At 46.2% G+C, this 20,219-nt stretch overlaps 1 long non-coding RNA gene across 1 annotated transcript; it reads left to right on the forward strand.

The window, feature by feature from the left end:
• Positions 1-1,369: 1,369 nt before the first annotated feature.
• LOC146340085 (uncharacterized) lies at positions 1,370-18,909 on the forward strand. The gene is made up of 3 exons (XR_014784574.1): positions 1,370-1,823; positions 6,975-7,140; positions 17,993-18,909. It is a non-coding gene; the product is annotated as an uncharacterized LOC146340085 (long non-coding RNA).
• The last annotated feature ends 1,310 nt before the right edge of the window (positions 18,910-20,219 follow it).

A 20,219-nucleotide genomic window follows, 5' to 3' on the forward strand; every position in this document is an offset into this window, starting at 1 on the left:
CTCAGAATCGGGCCTTGGCAGCGGACTGTTGGGGAGGGGAGGCGGGGCCCTACTCTTCCGGGGCCCAACCCTTCTCGATCTTTCAACCTTGGCCCTTCTTGGGGGGACATGATGTAGAAAGTGAGGTAAGCTTGGCATGACATTGGCAAGAAGAAGCAAGGAGCCCGGGTGCCCGGACCCAGTCCAACACACCAACCACCACCCGTAGAAGTAAATACGGCAGGGGTCAAAGCACATAGCAGGAGGTTCCAGTGGGCTAGTCACTGGGCGCCCCGGGCAACAGGCGGCATTGCCGCTGCTACTGCCAGACCGGGGGGGGGGGGCACCCTCGGTATCTGGCAGTGGCTAGAGAGGTGAGCTCAAAAACATAGACCCTCTCTCTGTATGTGTCTATGTGTTCACATTTAAGACACCGTGTGTCTAGCCATTAACCTTATTAGCTTATAGGGCAGGGGTGGAGAATCTGTGGCTCACTCAATGGCTCTGCAGGGGTTCGGATAGGGGTTTTCTAGACCTACCTGGAAATGCTGGGACTGGATCTGGGACCTTCTGCATGCCCAGCAGGGGCTCCAGCCTTAACGATGCCCCTGGAAGGAGTCTCGAACCTGGGACTCTGAAGTCCCAGTCCAACACTCTAGCCACTACAAAACAGTGGCATTGAAGGGGGCGCAGTTGCCGCCTGCTGCAAGCCCGGCACCCCAGAGGCGCAGCAAGGGCTTGCGGCCATGGGAGCCGCTCCTGTGCGTGGGCGCCCCTAGGTAGTTATTTTGTTTTATTTTCGAGTTTGTTTGTGTATTTTTGGGGGGGATGCACGTGCTGCCGCCATGAGCGCCCCACGCTCGCGGGAGGCAGCAAGAGCCGGCACCGATGTGTTCGGCGCCCAGGCCGGTGCAACCGCCGGCGAGAACAAAGCGTGGTTTTTTTGGTTGAACATCGGAAACTGCCTTATACTGGGCCAGACCGTTGCTCCATCCAGCCCGAGAGTGCCAACATTCAACGGCAACAAGGGCTCTCCAGGGTTTTCTGGCAGGATTCTTTCCTAGCCCTGCCTGGAGCTGCCAGGGGTCAAACCTGGGACCGCCGGCATGTCAAGCAGGCGCTCGCCCCACGGAGCCGCGACCCCGGTGGGGGCGGGCGGGTGCCTGGCTGTCGGTTTTTGGGTTTTTTTTAAATAAAGGAGCACGGTCGCCCCAGCAGGGGAGCGCACTAGAAGGCGCCGCGCCCAGGCACGCGCCCGCACAGCCACTGGCGTTCCTGACGGGCGGCACGCGCCCCCGCCGCGAGCCCCGGCAACCCCGGGGCCGCGGCGGTGCAGGCGCGCGGCAATCCGCCCGAGGAGGCAAGTGGGAGGGGCGGGCGTTCGGCTGCCGGGAGCGCAGGCGCCACAGCAGGGGAGCGCGCACTGGAGGCGGCACGCCCGGGCCCGCGCCTTCAAAACCGCCGGAGCCCCCGTCGGGTGAAAAGTGCCGACCGAGGGGGCGGCACCCGCGCAAACGCGCCCCCGCCGCGACCGCCGGCAACAGCGGGGCTGCGGCGGCGCAGGCGCACGGCAACTGCCCAAGGAGGGAAAAGGAAGGGGGCGGGCGCTTGGAGGGCAAGTCTCGGCGCGACCAAACACTGGCCGCGAAGGGGGGCGGCGCCCGAGCATGTGCGCCTCCGCCGCGGCTGCCGGCAAAGCCGGAGCCGCTGCAGGCGCGCTGAGCCCTCGGGAGTAAGAAGGAGGAACCGAGGAGAAGGAGGGGGGGCGCGCGGCCACCGCAAGCACTGGGGCCCTCAGCGCGCACCGCCACAAACACCGGCGGTAGAACTTAAGAACTAGGAAGGTATTTCCTCGTCACATTATTAATCGCCTTCTGCTAGCAGTTCAGGGTGACTCAAGATGAATGAAATCAGAATTAAACCCTATGCAGCTCAGTGGAAAGTAGTCTAAAAGAGAGCAGCTGCAATAATCTCTGTTTAAACTGGAATTTAGGCAAAAATTTAAGCTGCAGAGCCTTTTAAAAACAGAAAGGTAATCACCCTCCAGCAGAACACAGACAGTGAGGGGAACTGGCTTGCATCCCTGGGCACACTATTCCATGCTCTGCTAACTAGACTGCTGTGATGTGTGATATATGTGCTGTCCTTGAAGACTGTCTGGAAACTTTAGATTTAGATGATGATGATGTTGATGATGATGATTTTCATTTCTATACTGCCCAATAGCAAAAGCTCTCTGTGTGGTTCACAACAATTTGCACACAGGAAAAAAATACTAACTACAACATTAAAAGCATTAGACAGCATTACAACATTGTAATAAAATATTTGATTATGATTATGTCCTTTGCAGCCAAAGATGGAGAAGCTCTATACAGTCAGTAAAAACAAGACCTGGAGCTGACTGTGGCTCAGATCATGAGCTGCTTCTTGCAAAATTTCGGCTTAAATTGAAGAAATTTCAATTTTGTAGGGAAAACCACTAAACCATTCAGGTTTGACCTAAATCATATCCCTTATGAATAGATTTCAGGGATTAGACCTGATAGACATAGTGCCTGAGGAACTATGGACGGAGGTCCGTAACATTGTTCAGGACGCAGCAACTCAATCCATCCCAAAGAAAAAGAAAAGCAAGAAAGCCAAGTGGCTGTCTGAGGAGGCTTTACAAGTAGCTGAGGAAAGAAGGGAAGTGAAAAGCAAGGGAGAAAGGGGAAGATATATCCAACTGAATGCAGAGTTCCAGAGAATAGCAAGGAGAGACAAGAAGGCCTTCTTAAATGAACAATGCAAAGAAATCGAGGAAAACAACAGAATGGGAAAGACTAGAGATCTCTTCAAGAAAATCGGAGATCTCAAGGGAACGTTTTGTGCAAAGACGGGCATGATCAAGGACAAAGAAGGCAGGGACCTAACAGAAGCAGATGAGATTAAGAAGAGGTGGCAAGAATACACAGAAGAACTATACAGGAAAGATCTTAATGTCCCTGATAGCCATGATAGTGTGGTCACTGAACTTGAGCCGGACATCCTCGAGAGTGAAGTCAAGTGGGCCTTAGGAAGCATTACTAAAAACAAAGCTAGCGGAGTTGACAGTATTCCAGCTGAGCTATTTAAAATCCTAAAAGATGATGCTGTTAAAGTGCTGCACTCAATAAGCCAACAAATTTGGAACACTCAACAGTGGCCACAAGACTGGAAAAGGTCAGTTTACATTCCAATTCCAAAGAAGGGCAATGCCAAAGAGTGTTCAAACTACCGTACAATTGCGCTCATTTCACATGCCAGCAAGGTGATGCTCAAAATCCTACAAGCTAGGCTTCAGCAGTATGCGAACCGAGAACTACCGGAAGTACAAGCTGGGTTTCGAAGAGGCAGAGGAACTAGAGATCAAATCGCCAACTTTCGCTGGATCATGGAGAAAGCAAGAGAATTCCAGAAAAACGTCTATTTCTGCTTCATTGACTACGCTAAAGCCTTTGATTGTGTGGATCACAACAAATTCTGAAAGAGATGGGAGTACCAGACCACCTTACCTGTCTCCTGAGAAACCTGTACGAGGGTCAAGAAGCAACAGTAAGAACCAGACATGGAACAACTGATTGGTTCAAAATTGGGAAAGGTGTACGACAAGGCTGCATATTGTCGCCCTGTTTATTTAACTTATATGCAGAGTATATCATGAGAAATGCCAGGTTGGATGAATCACAGGTCGGAATTAAGATTGCCGGGAGAATTATCAACACCCTCAGATATGCAGATGATACCACCCTAATGGCAGAAAGTGAAGAGGATCTAAAGATCCTCTTGTTGAGGGTGAAAGAGGAGAGTGCAAAAGCTGGTTTGAAACTCAACATTAAAAAAAACGAAGATCATGGCATCTGGCCCCATCACTTCCTGGCATATGGAAGGGGAAGAAATGGAAGCAGTGACAGATGTTATTTTCTTGGGCTCCAAGATCACCGCAGACGGTGACTGTAGCCATGAAATTAAAAGACGCTTGATCCTTGGGAGGAAAGCTATGGCAAACCTAGACAGCATAGTAAGAAGCAGAGACAGCACCTTGCCGACAAAGGTCCATCTGAACAAAGCTATGGTTTTCCCAGTAGTAACGTATGGCTGTGAGAGCTGGACTATAAGGAAGGCTGAGCGCCGAAGAATTGATGCTTTCGAACTGTGGTGCTGGAGAAGACTCTTACGAGTCCCCTGGACTGCAAGGAGGTCAAATCAGTCCATCCTAAAGGAAATCAACCCTGAGTGCTCATTGGGAATGGCAGAGGATGAGATGGCTAGATAGCATCACTGATGCAATGAATATGGGCTTGAGCACGCTCCGGGAGAGAGCGCAGGACAGTAAGGCCTGGAGTGCTATGGTCCATGGGGTCACAAAGAGTTGGACACGACTGAACGACTGAACAACAACAATAAAATATGCTTTAAAAATTGTTGAATGTACAAAATTTAAAAAGAGTAAATAGCTAAAAACAATTTCAGTAAACAATTTCAACACTATACCGGTTCAAGTCAGCTGACAAAAGTAGCCCATCATATGCCATTAAATGCCTGAAAGTAGAGGGCAATCTTTACCTGGTGCTGAAAATATGACAATTTCAGCACTAGACAGGCCTCAGTGGGGGAGTTTGTTCCATAGTCAGGGGTCACCACTGAGAAGGACCTCTCCCTAGTATATGTTACCCCCAGGGGACATCACAGACATCCAGAGGACTAGTTACAGGGCTAGTTGCTGGGAGAGAGCTCACTGCAGCCGAAATGAATGTATTTCACTAGTTCTAACTACACTAGCAGCTGGTCGATTTCTGGGAACAATGCAAAGTGCTGGTGCTTACTTACAAAGCCTCATACTACTTGGGGCCCAAGTATCTGAAGTTACTCCTCCCTTCCTATGATTTTTTAACAGACTGAAGTCATAATGAGAGACCTTTCTCTGGATATCCCAACCTTTGGAGGTGAGGTGGGTGGTGACAAAGGGATGGACCTTTTCCATTGTGCCCCTGCACGTTTGAATATTCTCCCCAGAGAGGTTTGTCTGGCACATACTCCAATGTCTTTTGGATAGCAGACCTTTTCATTTTCTTTTTAATATGTCACTCTATTATTTGTTCCTTTAAACTGCTACTTTAATTTATGGGGAGGGGGGTTCCCCGTTGGTTGCCAAGATTTTAGATTTGTATCTGCTGGGGGGGTTTTGGTCGAGTGGTTTTATGGTTAACATGTTGCATTTGTTTGTTAGCGGTCTTCAAAATAGCAATGCTGAAGGGCAGCCCATACATCTCTGAAATAAATACAGATTCCCCATTCTGCAGTGGATTTGCCACCAGCAAGCTTGCCTGCCTGAAGAATGGTAGAACGTTATCCTCAGATTTTTTTTTAAAAAAAGAAACATGAGTGGGAGAGGGAAGGTGCTCCCTAAGGTAGGACAGTTCAGTCCTGGGCTGCCATTTTAGCTGCTGCTCCACTGAAGCTTCTCAAGGAACAAGCTTGTGCTGCAGCAGCTGAAGCAACTTCCTGCTTCAGAGCCACACAGCTCACAGAGTACTGTGCTGTGCACTTCTTGCTCATATCTTATGTAAGGATGGCAGAGAATTCTGCCACGGACTCCAGTGAGGCCAAATTCTAAAGAATCCGGCCCCCGGAGTCTGTGGCGGAACGGCCTCCCGCCACCCTGCCACCCCGCGGAATCCCCCCAGGACAGACTTACCTGGTGGCGGATGCGCCGGCGGCTCCAGTGGCGCTGGCGCTAGCTCCACGGCATGGCTGCAGAGCAGCGCCAGCCGGGCAGGATTCCAGCGGGGAGGAATGGATCGCCTCCCCCCACCAGCAGATGCCCCGACAGGAACCAGGTAAGGGATTCGTACATCCCGAATCTTATGTGCACAGCACAGTGATGGATGGCAAACGGAACTGGCAAACCTGCCCATCTATTTCTTTGCCAATGCGTTCACAATGCATTCACCCCACTTTGGGCCTAGCATCAGGGCTGTCATCAAAGGGTGGCATGGTTGGGCACCTGCCAAGGGCCTGCACCCCAGGAGGGGCCCACTGACAAGAGGCCCCTGGAGTTGCTCCTTCCCTTCAACATTGCAACCTGCTTCTTCATCTGACTCTTGCTGTGGCCCAGACTATGGTGGTGGTGAGCAAAGGGCGCAGATGCTGCTGCCTATTTGCTCATTAGCTGTCTGCCTATCAAGCAAGCAAGTGATAGCAATGAGGAGCAAGAAGATGAGGAGCAACGGCAGCTGGTGGCAATGGCAGTGAAGAGCAGAGAGGGAGTGAACCTGGCTTCCCTTGGCAGGGAGTTCCACATCCTGGAAGCAGCCACCGAGAAGGCCCTCTTGCCACCAAATGTGCCTCTGAAGGTGGTGGTCTCGAAAGAAGGGCCTCCCCCAATGGTCTTAAAACCCAAGCAAGCTCATATGGGAGAAGGCAGTCTTTCAGGTAGCCTGGTCCCAAGCCATGTAGGGCTTTATAGGTGATAACCAGTACTTTGAATTCTGCTCAGAAACAGACCAGTCTCCAGTGAAGCTGTTACCAAAGCAGCACAGGATGTTGCCATAGGAAAAGTGGTTGCCACCTGCAGTGTGAATGAGGGCCTTTAAATGTGTCACTTCCTTCTTGAAAGTCTATGGCACAACTGCCAGCAACCCTTTTCTCAGCACAGACATACAACAATTTGAAAATCTGGATGGCAAAAAAAATGGTCATGAATCTTTCTGTTGTGTCTAATGACTGGTGATTAATACACCAATATGTTTGTTGTTGTTGTCAGTATAGTTAAGATGATAATATCTAATGGGATGCAATAATATCATAATCTTAAGTATGCATACAACAAGCTTTTTGGTAGATTAATCACCAGTCATTAAAAACAGCGGGGGAGAAAATACAGTTACTGTCCAAGAAATCTTTACTGTCCAGATTTTTAGAATGCTGTATGTTTGTGCTGGGTAAAGAAATATTTGCATTTCTTATTTCAGGAGCCTCTCACAGAGAGACAGAGAGAGAGAGAGAGAGAGAGAGAGAGAGAGAGAGAAAAGATTGCAACCCTACAGCATGGAGAGAGGAAATAAATCTAAAACGCAACATGCAATGACACACGGCTGGCCCACATGACAAATTGAGGACTTAAGACAATATACAAAGGTTAGTTCTGCTTGATTCAATTTTTATGTTAAATGTTTGTGCATAACCATGTATGATAGCTAAACATAACCCACTGGGGTTATGTGTAACCCACTAGAAACATATTTCACCATTGTTGAAAGAGCTCCATTGGGTGCCCAACTGTTTCTGAACCCAATTCACAGTGCTGCTGCTCGCTTACCTATAAACCCTACATGTTTTGGAATCCAGGTACATAAAGGAACACCTAGTGCTCCCATATCACCCTTCCTGTACTCTGCCATCATCCACTGATGAGCTCCTTTGGATGCTCCTGCTATCAGTGATGAGGCAGGTGGCCGTAGGGATGTATGAAAATTCCATTCCTGTTTGTAGATTATGAGAACATGTACCATTCGCTACCCCAAACACAAATGTGAACTGGAGCGCCATTCTCAGGAATTTTTTGCAACTTCCCGCACTTGTGTTCATGTTAGAAAATGTGCATTGGCGTACAATGTCACATCAATTGTGCTCTTCAACATTTTTATTAATGACTTGGAGGAGGAGGTGCAGGGAATGCTGATCAAATTTGCAGATGACACAAAATTGGGAGGGATAGCTAATACTTTGGAAGACAGAAACAAAATTCAAAGTGATCTGGATAGACTGGAGCGCTGGGCAGAAAACAACAGAATGACATTTAATAGGGACAAATGCCAAGTTCTGCACCTAGGAAAAAGAAACCAAATGCACAGTTACAAGATGGGGGATACGTGGCTCAACCACACTACAAGCGAGAAGGATCTTGGAATTGTTGTCGATCACAAGCTGAATATGAGCCAACAGTGTGATGTGGCTGCAAAAAAGGCAAATGCTATTTTGGGCTGCATTAATAGAAGCATCGCTTCCAAATCCCGGGAAGTACTAGTTCCCCTCTACTCAGCACTGGTTAGGCCTCATCTGGAGTACTGTGTCCAGTTCTGGGCACCAGACTTTAAGAAGGATGCAGACAAACTGGAGAGGGTTCAGAGGAAGGCAACAAAGATGATCAGGGGACTGGAAACAAAGCCCTATGAAGAGAGACTAAAAGAACTGGGCATGTTTAGCCTTGAGAAGAGAAGACTGAGGGGAGATATGATAGCACTCTTCAAGTACTTGAAAGGTTGTCACAGAGAAGAAGGCCAGGATCTCTTCTTGATCATCCCAGAGTGCAGGACACGGAATAATGGGCTGAAGTTACAGGAAGCCAGATTCCGGCTGAACATCAGGAAAAACTTCCTGACTGTAAAAGCAATACGACAATGGAACCCATTACCTGGGGAGGTGGTGGGCTCTCCCACACTGGAGGCCTTCAAGACGAGGCTGGACAGCCATTTGTCAGGGATGCTTTGACTTGGATTCCTGCATTGAGCAGGGGGTTGGACTCTATGGCCTTGTAGGCCCCTTCCAGCCCTACTATTCTATGAATCTATGAATCTATGAATTACAGTTTGATCCATTTTCCCATGATAAATTGACTTTATGGGGAAATCCAGATTTAAAAATTGGCAAGAAAATGTTTTTATGGCGGAACTGGACAGATAAGATGATCAATTAGTGGGGGTTGATTATGAGTTTTTGGTATTTTCAACTTTGCGAGATCAATTTGATCTGCCAGCTTCAGCGGAATGGCAGTACTTGCAATTGAAACATTTGTTGGTATCTAGATTTGGTCCTGCTGCTTTTACTGCCTTGGAGTTTCCTTCGCTATTGGAAGTACTTATTGAAGCTGATCAGATGTACTGACCTACAATTCATGTTTATAAACATTTATTATCAATGAATAAATATGACACAAGTGGTTTACAGCAGGAATGGAACAGGGAATTGGAACATCTTATTTTGCTTAATCAATGGACTGCCATTTTGGTGTCTGTATTGGACATTTCAATGGATCTTCGGTTACGACTTATTCAGCAAAAGCTCTTGTTTCATGTCTATTGGATGCCACAATGTCTGTTTTTAGTAAAGGCTTGTCAAATTCAGCTAATTGTTCGAGGTGTAATGCAGTCAATGCTTCTTTTATTCATATGTTTTGGAAATGCCCAATGGCTGCCTCCCTTTGGGAGGAAGTTATTGTACGGATAAATTTTGTATTGGAAAGCTCTTTAATATTTACTGCTGTAAATGTTCTTTAAACCACTAACCTGCTTCTTGAAATGTAACACATGGTCAGCGTAAATGGATTTTTCGCGCCCTTTTGGTTATGATATTGAAAGGATAAAAGCTCATCGCCTATAACGCAATGGACTGAAGAGCAACATTTGAAAGAGTGGTATATAGGCGTAACTTGCAAATGGACTTATATGTGGATATTTGGTCTGCTTTTACTGAAGTTTATGCGTAACCTCGCCTCCCCCATTTCTCTCGAATATTGTAATGTTAGAAATGGAGGATTTTGAACATATTGTATTTTTATTTTTATTTCATTCTCTTTTTTTAGGTTTTGTAATGTTTTCAGGTTGTCTTGTTTTGTAAAAGTTCACAATAAAGGATTAATTAAAAAATAAAATGTGCACTTCTAAAAATGCACACTTGTGCTTATGCACCTCCCCCCCCATTCCACCTTTCCATGCTTTCACTTATGGGGGGAAAGTGTACATTTTGGATGAGCACTTTAAAAAATACACTTTAAAAAAATCATTTTAAAAAGATGCTCATGTTCGGGAACACAAACAAGGCAAAATGAGCTTCAAGGAGTAATTCGGAGAAACTCAGTGAGCTCAGACATCGCATGTTTGCCCATCCCTGGATGGCAGCCAGAGAGAGGGGATTTTGGGGCTGTGACACCCCATTTTTGGAAAGTCTCCCCTAGTACCTACATTGCTATATTTTAGGTGCCAGAAGAAGGATTTAACAATCCTATGTGTGTCTACTGTGAAGTAAGATGCACTGAGTTCAATAGGGCTTATTTCAAGGAAAGTGGGTACAGGATTATAGCCTAAAATAATTCAGTATGAAAGCCTTTTAAGTATTTTAAGTACTTTTCTGAGGTCTGCCTCCTGCTGCTGTTACCATTGTTTTCTATCTGATTTGTTATTTTTACCTGTTGCATTTTATTTGATATATACCACCCTGGAATCAATGATGAAGGGGGAGTATAGAAGATGTTTACACAATATAAAATGAAGAACTGCATTCAGTAAGAGCAACAGAGTAAATGGGGAAATATCCCCTCTAACATCTGAAAAATAGATTCAACAGACATGAACAGTGTGAGAACAGCTCACACACACATCCTTTAAGGGGCTTCTCTCATTGCTGATCCATGTGATAATTATTCTTGCGATCTCAAAAGGCCTCAGGTTACAAATTAAAAGCTTCACCATAGGCCTTGTTCTAGTACAGTTGCTGACTCAGGCCTGGCTGTGATTGAGTTTCTGTTTACAGAGAAAATATAGTTGAAGGGGCAAACCAAAGACATCTGAGTTCATCTATGTTGGGGGAACCATCCAGTGTGTTCTAAAATGCCTTACAGAGGCACTTGAATTAGAAGTGCTGTGTAGCCGGCACAGCGATTCCACTTTAGCTTCCTTTTTTGGTCGACATGACTGCCAAGCTCCTTACAGCTATGACACACAGCCCATACCCTCTGATATGGGAAATAGATATATTTCTGGTATGTGAAATGAACTTGGAGTTCGTAGTATGGAGATAAGTGAATTAAAAGGGCAATCCACTTGTACATGATTCCAGAAAAGGGAATCACAAGATAAATTTAACAGCCGTTGAAGCAACTGCTAGAACCTTTCAAATTCATGTACTATTTTAATACTAGTTTTAGATATACTGATGAAGATGGGTCATAGAAAGTCCTGGTAATGATTAAAGCCAATGTAGCAGGATATACTTCAAAAGTAACAATAGATGTTACTAATGTACAATTTCTACAGGGACACAACTCGGTGGTACTAACGTTTCAGTGACTTGCATCGTTTAGGTTTCTTAACATGGCTATGCAGCACTTGTAATGTTTAAAACTTATGACTGTGAAACATTGGTCTCTTGGCAGGGATGCAAAACATCTTTCAGCCTGAGGGCCAAATTCCACTTCAGAGAAGCTCTCTAGGGCTGCATTCCAGTACTAGCGAGGCCAAAGGCAAAAGAGGTGGACCAAAAAGCCCCCAAATACCTGCATGTTTTCATTTAAAGGTCTTACCGCCTGTAATTAAATGTTAGGAGAGGCGTTTCAACCTTTTAAAATGGGGAGAAAACTGTTCAAAAGCTGGGAAACCACCAAACAGTCGGTGGTTGGGGGAAAGGGCGTGGGGCCAGAGAAAGGGGTGTGGCCTTCTGGGGACCACTGGAGGGCCAGATTGAGAACCCAGGCCTCAAGTTCTGCATCCCTGATGTAAAAGCTTGGAACAGCTTCCAACTAGGAGCAAGAGAAGAATTTATGTTTGGAGCCATCAATGAGTTTACAACTTCAAGCCACCTTTGATGTATTCAGGACTTATTCAGTCAATCCCATTCATGGAAGGATATTAATAGAGTCTGCCCTGTTTGCACTTTTGGAAATCTATTATTGATGGCTTATGAATGTACTTGTATTCTGAGTTCTTTGATAGATAGCACAGCATTTAATACCAATGTTTTAGCAATCAGTTGCTTTTGGTATTTCATCATCTTTTTGAGTAAGCTTGTATTGTCTGTACACTTTAATTTAAAGCCGCCAACACTCTGACATTTCAATTGGCCCCATGGCAGAGTAGACACACGGTAGACACACAAAAGTACATGGGGCTCCTGGGGGGCTCACAGTTTGTGAACAGGTGAGTCTATTAGGGTAGCATATATGCAGCCACACCAATTCCTTTGAAAGCATCAGCTTAGAAAAGAGCTGAGTATAAATCACCTGTGTGGAGTTCACAGACAGATGCCTCCATATTTAACTGGGCCCAGCTGTAATCCCAGTGGTGACCCTGCCCGCTTCTGAGGCAGTCATGCGGGAACTACCATCATGTGGGAACTGGTCCTAAAACAGAATATGAGAACCATGTCCTTCAAAGAAGTTCTTCCCATCATAATCCCTCTTTGCTTGTTGATGGTGTGTATTTTTGTTGTTACTGTGATAAACAATTCATTGTTAGCAACCCTGGTTATTAATCATAATTATATGTGCAGGATGCGGGTTTGTTTTTGTTTCGGTCGGGGTGCGGCATATTCAACATTAGTAACTAACACTGCATTCAAATAAGCCGTGTTCCAGCTCTTCTGCTGTACTCATTCGCTAACAATACAAAAGGAGTTAACTAAGTGATATAAAAATATCCCATGTTGTTGCCAGTTGCTACATGAGTGATTAACAGATTTTGCTCACCCAGCAGCACTCACAGGTGTGAGCAGTGTCTTCTGGGAAGGTTGTGACCTCATGCTCTTTTTGGAGGATGCCCTCTGTGGTTGAAATTCAATCCCTCACCTGTTAGGTCCAGAATAGATGCATTCACCATTACTACACTGTGCAGAGAAAGCATCTCAAATACTTTCCAGCTAAGGAGCATTAGGTTAAGATCCTCTGTGCAGTTAGACCGCCATAGTCCCTTTAAGGCTTCATGGGTTTTCTATCTGAAGTTTGGGTTACATGATATTTCTTCCAAATAAGAGAGTGACCAAATACAAAACTTAGTCACATGGACAGAGGACTCCTACCTTATTGACATTACATTGAAATGTTGTTCATTGAGATCACTGTAATGTCTAAACACGAGACACAGCAATTGCATGTGACTGTCTTTATCATACTGCTATGATGACCTCTACTTCTCCAGTCACAAGCCAAATTCAGTTTGTGAGCAAAACAGGGGTCTGCTGTTAACTAAACCAAGTAAGGCAATAAATGAGGCAATATAAAAAATGTTAACAAATGAAAGCCAAGTGTATCGCTAAAAGCTTTGCACTATAAAAATGACATTTCATCTGCATGATCCATATATTATTCAAGGAAGTTCCTGGCAGAATACACAGACTTCCTTTACAAGTCACCAAGGCTCATTAACTCTCTTTGCACACACTTGCCATCTGGCCGCACTTATGAGAGGATACTGCCAATGTGTCTCATAGTCTGTGACAACCCTCACTCTGTAGGTGAAAACTATCTAGGACCTTATGCCATCTAATTGCTCTGTAACAAATTGGAATCTTCCATTTCTTCTTCAAGTGCAGAGGCACTGAGTGAAAAGCAAATTACTGCCAATTGGAATGTCAAGCAAATTTATTATTACTTCGAAAATATATATTCTTTCCTTATTCAAAAGGACACATAACCAAATCAAAAAGTTCTTCTTAGCCAATTCCCACAAACACTTCATCATTTACTTGATTTCAAAGAAACAATGTTAATGCATATTTGATTATTGCAAATAGAAGAAGGGGGAAAAGGATCATTCAGGGACAGGCAACTTACAGCTCAAGAGCTCAGTCTGGCCTCCAAAGATTTCACATCTGGCTCCCTATATAGATTTCACATCTGGATCCCCATATAGGTTTCATATATGGATCCCCATATAGTCCCTATCTGCTTATTATTATTCATTTCAGGCTGCAATCACATACCCACCTATCTAGGCATAAGCCTCAGTGAACTCAATGCAACTTACTTCTGAGTAAACAAGTAAAGAATTGTGCTGCCAATCACATGAGGCAACAAACAAGCAATGGGTTCCTTAACTCCCCTCCTCTACAGTAGCCTTCCCAATCAGGTGTCCTCCAGCTGTTTGGACTACAACTCCCATGTTTGGACTACAACTCCCAGAATCCTTGACCATTAGCAATGCTGGCTGGGGCCTGAAGTCCAAAATATCTGGGTGCACTCAGCTTACCTACAGTGTGGACAGCAAAAGGGGTGTACTATCAGAGGTCTTCTTTTATGTACTTCACCTGCCATGCAGCCTCCCAGGGCACAAGCTAATGGTAACCGTAAGCATTTGTTGAGCTACTAGAGACCATGTGCATGATGAGGCACAAAGTACCGCAGCTTCCGAGCAAAGTGCTGCATCGACAATGCTCACTGTATAGGCATATGGTTGTGAATGTGGCTCACTAAAATAAGAGCCTGAAGACAAGTTATCGTTAGTCACTCACACCCACTTAATGTTCTTGGGCTGTCACAGACTTAACCGTGCAGTCACACATACCAGGCTGTTGGAAAGAATGTTCAATGCTTTGGACGGAAAAAAAGGTCACTGTGTGCAGCTCACTCACATGCGGTGCTTACTCCTGGCTAAAAGACAACATCTCCCCAGTTGACCTTGCAGTAGGGATGGATGAAAGGGACTTTACCTTGTCCCGCAGCTTGCTTCGCGGTGGGAGGGAGGCGCTTCGCTTCTCCCCCCGAAGTTCAGGCGAGGGGGGGAGGCGCCCCGCCTCGCCCGGCCGAAATTCAGGCTGGGGGGGAGGCGCCCCATCCCACGCCGCCGAAATTCAGGCCGTGGAGGAGCACCCCGTCTACCCAGCCGCGAAAAAAAAAAATATAGTAAAAAAAAAAAGAACACCCGTGATAGGCTACGTAACGATTTACGTAGCCTATCACGGCTAGATTTCCAAAGTCAGCCATGATAGGCTATGTAAATCATCATGTAGCCTATCACAGGTGAGTTTGGAAAAAAAAAAAAGTCCGTACGCAAATGGCGGTGCCCATGGGGTGCCGCCATTTGTGTTCCTTAGTTTGGCATGTCTAGTCTACGTAAAGATTTACGTAGACTACGGCGAAAATAAGGGAACACTATTTGCGTTGCCCTTATTTTCGCCGTAGTCTACGTAAATCTTTACGTAGACTAGATGTGCCAAACTAAGGCCGGCGGAGAATTTCACCACCAATTTCGGGGGGCCGAATGCGTTGGCGTTCGGCCTCCCGGAGATTCGTGGAGAAATTCTCCACCATCCCTACCTTGCAGGCATATTTTCTGAAGATGGGATGGTTATTCAGTATTTCACAGACAGGCCTGTTGAATTTCTAGACACTCAATCCAGTCCTAATGAGAAGGGGCAATTCCAGCACCGAAACTGGAGGCACAGGTGTTTTCAGTGGCTAGGAGTACTTTTCACCAGCTCCAGCGGGTAAGACGGTTAAGACCTTTCCTTGATCACCATGCTCCCTGCACTGGTAACGTCAAAACTGGATTACTGCAGTGCGCTTTATGTGGGGCTGCCCTTAAGGTTTGCCTGGAAGCTGCAGTTCGTTGCAGAATGCTGCAACCAGGTTGGTATTGGGAGCAGCTTATCACCAGCTAGGGGTGTATGAAACCCACTTACCAGTCCTCTGAAGGGGTCCACGGGGAGGGATGCGATCCATCCCTCCCCCCAGAATCCTCCCTGGCCAGCTCCACTCGGCGGTGAGTCCACAGAGCTGCCAGCTGGGCCCGTCCGCAGCTGGACTTCTGTCTGCTACCACACAAATGATGTCTGGAGTAGTAGATGCCATTTGCGTCCCTGCCCTTGACCGTGATAGGCTACGTAAATATTTACGTAGCCTATCATGGCAAAGAGCAGGGACGCAAATGTTTTAGCGGACGCCATTTGCGTCCCTGCTCTTTTCGTGATTGGCTATGTAAATATTTACGTAGCCTATCACAGCTGAGGGCAGGGACCAAATGGCGTCTGCTACACCGGACGCCATTTGCATCTGCAGCCCAGCAGCAGATGGCTTTGGACCGAAGACGACGGACCCAAACCAGCAGGTGCCAGGTAGGGTCCATCCCGATCAGACTTCATGGGGTGGCAGGGGGGAGCAGTCTGTTCTGCCACAGACTCCGGGGGCCAGATTCTAAAGAATCCTGCCTCACTGGAGTCTGTGGCGGATTTCTCTGGCATCCCTATCACCAGCATATTACACCTCTGCTGAGGGAATTGCACTGGCTGCCTATATGCTGCTGGGCCAGGTTTAAGATTTTGGTGCTGGTTTACGATGCCATAAACAACTCAGGACCAAGAGCCTCGGGACTTCGGAGATTGCCTACTGACCTGCATGGTTGCTGCACTCATCAGGAGATACCCTCCTGGCAGTGCCCAAGTTTTTGGAGGTCCAGTCCATCATGGCTCAAAATAGGACCTTTAGGGGTTCATCACATGGAGCTTTTATCCTGCTATTGAGATGGCTCTCTTTCGGAAGTTTGTGGACTCTTTACATGATGCCGTTACTGTCTAAGGTGCCTCCTGCAATTTCCCCCAGCCTCTCTCATGTTTCCCCCAGACGCAAAAAATGTGGTATTTTCCCCAGCCCATGAAATCGGAGCACCATAATATCCCCGTGAAATTCTCCAATAGCGGAAGAAAACGCTGTGTCTGCCTGCTCTGGGCATTTGTTTTCAGTTGTTGTGGGCACAGTCAGGATGACGAAGGCACTGAGGATGGGAGTGGGGTTGCACGGAAGCAGATTTGACAGGCGTGGGGGCAAGAATCGCTGCTGATTGCGACTCCTGCCTCCGCATTTCTCAGTTGGAGGGAGAAGAGGGTAAAATGCCTCCCTACAATGAAGGGAGACACATCTGATCTCCCACCCTACCAAGCTCAGAAGTAATGCCCTCTGTTGTTTCAGAGCACCCTATTAAGTTCAATGGGGCTTACTCCCAAGTAAGTGTGCTGAGGGTTGCAGACTTACAGGGTGATCTTATGTCTACTCAGAAGTAAGTCCCATTGACTTCAATGCGGCTTACTCCCACATAAGTGTGCCAAGGGTTGCAGACTTACAGCACAATCTTACATTTTATGTCTACTCAGAAGTAAGTCAGAGGTTTCCTGGGGGCTGTGAGCTATGAGAACAAGACTCCCCCCTCCTTTGCACACATGCCAGGGAGGGAGGAAGGCACTTGGCTGCCATGTAAAGAAGCCCTTCCTAATCCCGCAAAGAAATCAAAACCAGGAAGCTCTGGAAAGGATGTGTTTTTTGCGGGTTTTTTGCTTAATGTAGAGACACCCTAAATACTGTAATTCCCATACTCTGGAGCTCCCTACCACTATTAATTAGACAGATTACAACCCTTCTGGCTTTTCAGCGCCTAGTGAAAACATGTCTTTTCTAATGGGCATTCCCAGGAAGGGAATCTCATCATCTTCTGTACAAAGACCTGTTCTTATACATTGGTAGCCATTCATAAATATTGATTGATAGATGATAGTAGATAGATAGACAGACAGACAGACAGACAGACAGACAGATTCTTGCCAGTGTGAAGACCCATCCAATCCAAAGTGCTAGTACAGTGGAGTTAATTCCACTGGGCCCGCTGCACTTGATCTCCTCCTTTGTGGTCTCCATTGGGTTGTATAGGGTGTTGTATAGGGTTTATAGTGACACACACACCCCGAAAATCAAGGGTCCTTGGTGGTGGTGATGGGCTGCATGTCACCCTGCCCCCAGCCATTTTTTGGCAAGGAGGACTTTTTCCCCTCCTGTGCAAGTGAATGGAGGAATCACTCCATTTCCTTGCAGCTTGGATGTGTTGGACTACAGCTCCCAGCATCCCTCACCATTGGTCATGTTGGCTGGGGCTGCTGAGAGTGGCAGTCCAAAAATATCTGGAGGGCACCAAGTTAGGGGAAATAAGGCTGAAATAAGGCATACACTGACTTTCAGTGGCCTAGTGGAGCCAGGGCTCACAGGGAGGCAAAGTCTGATCATCTGCCATCCACCCCTCAGAGCTCCTTGTTTGCTGATCCCTCTGAGCTTAGCTGCAATCTGCACAGTAGCTGGGGGGGAATTAATTTTCCCAGCCACAATATACAGTTCCCTGTTGTAGTGCAAAGTATTCTGGAGTGGCTTGGTCTTGAATACACAATTCAGACCCATTAGCTTTATAAAAGACCTGCTGCTGGTGGAGATGAAAACTGCTGGAACTTGTTTTTTTTTTTAATATAGATCAACACAACTGCCTGAATTTTTGGACTCTCCTTGGGGAGTGTGGCTATGGGGACTGTCATGATGAGCGCCTGCACTTCAAAATTTACCACAACACCACTGCTGACTCTATGATACAGTATATCTGTTCTGGCCACACTGCCAATGCATCACTAATTTACACCTCTTCACTTGGATCTGCCACACCAGTTGAAAGGAAATACTTTACTACCAGAGTAAACTACCACTGTTTGAGAGGGCAGAGCTGAATGTACCATATATTTCAGTTATGGGTGTATAGTTAAAGAGTCGTACAATATAATTAGTTATGGAACAGCTAAGGGGAACATTAGATTGTTCTAAATCAACCAGAATAATTTATATGAGGGTAGAAGTCTAGGTTACTTGGCTAGAACTACCTCTGAAGGTTCTTTAGCAGTGCTGTTTCAATCATGTGCAGACTGTCCTTAGACGGAATTTTTCCAATTTCTTCCTTATCTCTGTTTATCTATTGTCTGTAACAGTCCTATCAAGACACTTGGTGCAGCAGTGTTATTTATTTATGCTATGGTTATATTAGTGGCCTCTTAATACTTTCCTAAAGTGAAAGTGTCTGTACAGCACAGAATGTGCCCAAATAATTGTCTTCCAGATTAGTTCATCTTGTACGTTTCTCCATGACCATCTAAATATTCATAATTGAACCCTCTCCCTTTTTCAGAACAGAGCTGTGTTTTTTTATCTGTACTTTTACTGCAACTTATGTCATTGTTCCTTTGGAAATACTTTGATGTTCATTAAAGAATATCACTTGCATCGTTACATCTCTATTGTGTTCCAAACAGGGTCAAAATTAAAGAGGTGTCTGTGCCCAGTGTAAGGATTGCGATGTTCTGATAGAAATGTTTATTAAAACAATTTTTGTTGGCTCTCATTGAAAGGTACTGTGAAGCTTCCATTTGTTCTCATTACAATAGTTGACTAACATTAATGTGCTGGGGGGGGGGGGAATCAAGCTGATGAAAACATAACAAAGGCAATGGAGGGGGGGAAATAGCTAGCATAGACATGGATAAAATATCCCTTGATGGAGTTACGGTGTTAGTGTAGGAAGTACCTACTGACGTGTAGGTGGAGCCAACCACAGAGAAGCAGTTTTGCAATGGAAACCGTGCTGCAAAGGCAATGAAGTGTATAGGTAGCCTGAAAATCTAGCCCAAGCATGCAGCATCCAGCGCCTCTCCTGTATTAGTTCAAGTTTTGCATCGGTTATATCTTATTGCATGTAGCACATTTCACTTTTGATATTTCCTAATCTCATGATATTTGATTTTTTAATGGTATCGATCACTCACATCCACACCATCTATTGAATGGGAACTGCTTTTGTAAATTTTTCTCACAAATTAAAAAAAGAACATTAAGAGAGCAATCCTATGGCTGCTAGTCAGCGGCTAGATGGCCATAGGATATCTGGTTTTCCGGGAACCAACCTCAGAGTCCACGCTCCGAGGTCAGTTCCCGGAGAACTGACTTTCCCCCACTTCCACGCTGCCTTTTCGCAGGCAGCTTGGAAAAGCCTCATGCTCCTTGCTCACACGAGGAGTGCACAGCGGCCAAAATGGGGCATTTCCAAGGTGTGTTCCAGGGCGGGGAGGGCAGAAATGCCTGTATAACACATCCAATGTGTCGTATGGCAGCCTCCTTCCCCACTCCGTCCTCCTGCGGCTAGACAGCCACAATCAGCTGTCTAGCCATAAATGCAGGGCAGCAGAAGCATGGAGGGAATGCTTCTCCTGCCCTCCATGCTTCTCCTGCCCTGCATTAGATAGGCCGTTCCCTCCAAGTTCAGAGGCGGCCACCTATCTGCATAGGATTGCGCCCAGTGGCTGCATTCAGATGTAAAAATAAACCTGGGGTTTCCGGTGTGGTGCCAATGGACTCCAATGTGCCCATGGACACCTTTCTTGGTATCCGCCAGGCTTTTTGTTAACTGGGAAGCAGACATGTTGCAGGGCAAAGTGGTGTCCTCCAGTACCATCATTATGTCGGTTCCAAAGAGTACATTTGTGTTTTGGAACTCAGACCCCATCTCTCCCTTATACTGAGGTTCTTGTGCAAATTACTTTTCTATTAGTCTTACCAGTTGCTGTCTGGGAAATGAGTGTTTTGTGACTGGCCACACCCACCATGACAGCCATTTTATGAATGGGCAAGTCCCCTCATGGCAGCCATTTTGTGAGCAGCC

The sequence above is a fragment of the Heloderma suspectum genome, chromosome 7, assembly GCF_057233095.1.
Source record: "Heloderma suspectum isolate Gila_16-S chromosome 7, 16-S_ref, whole genome shotgun sequence".
NCBI classification, from domain to species: Eukaryota; Metazoa; Chordata; class Lepidosauria; order Squamata; family Helodermatidae; genus Heloderma; species Heloderma suspectum.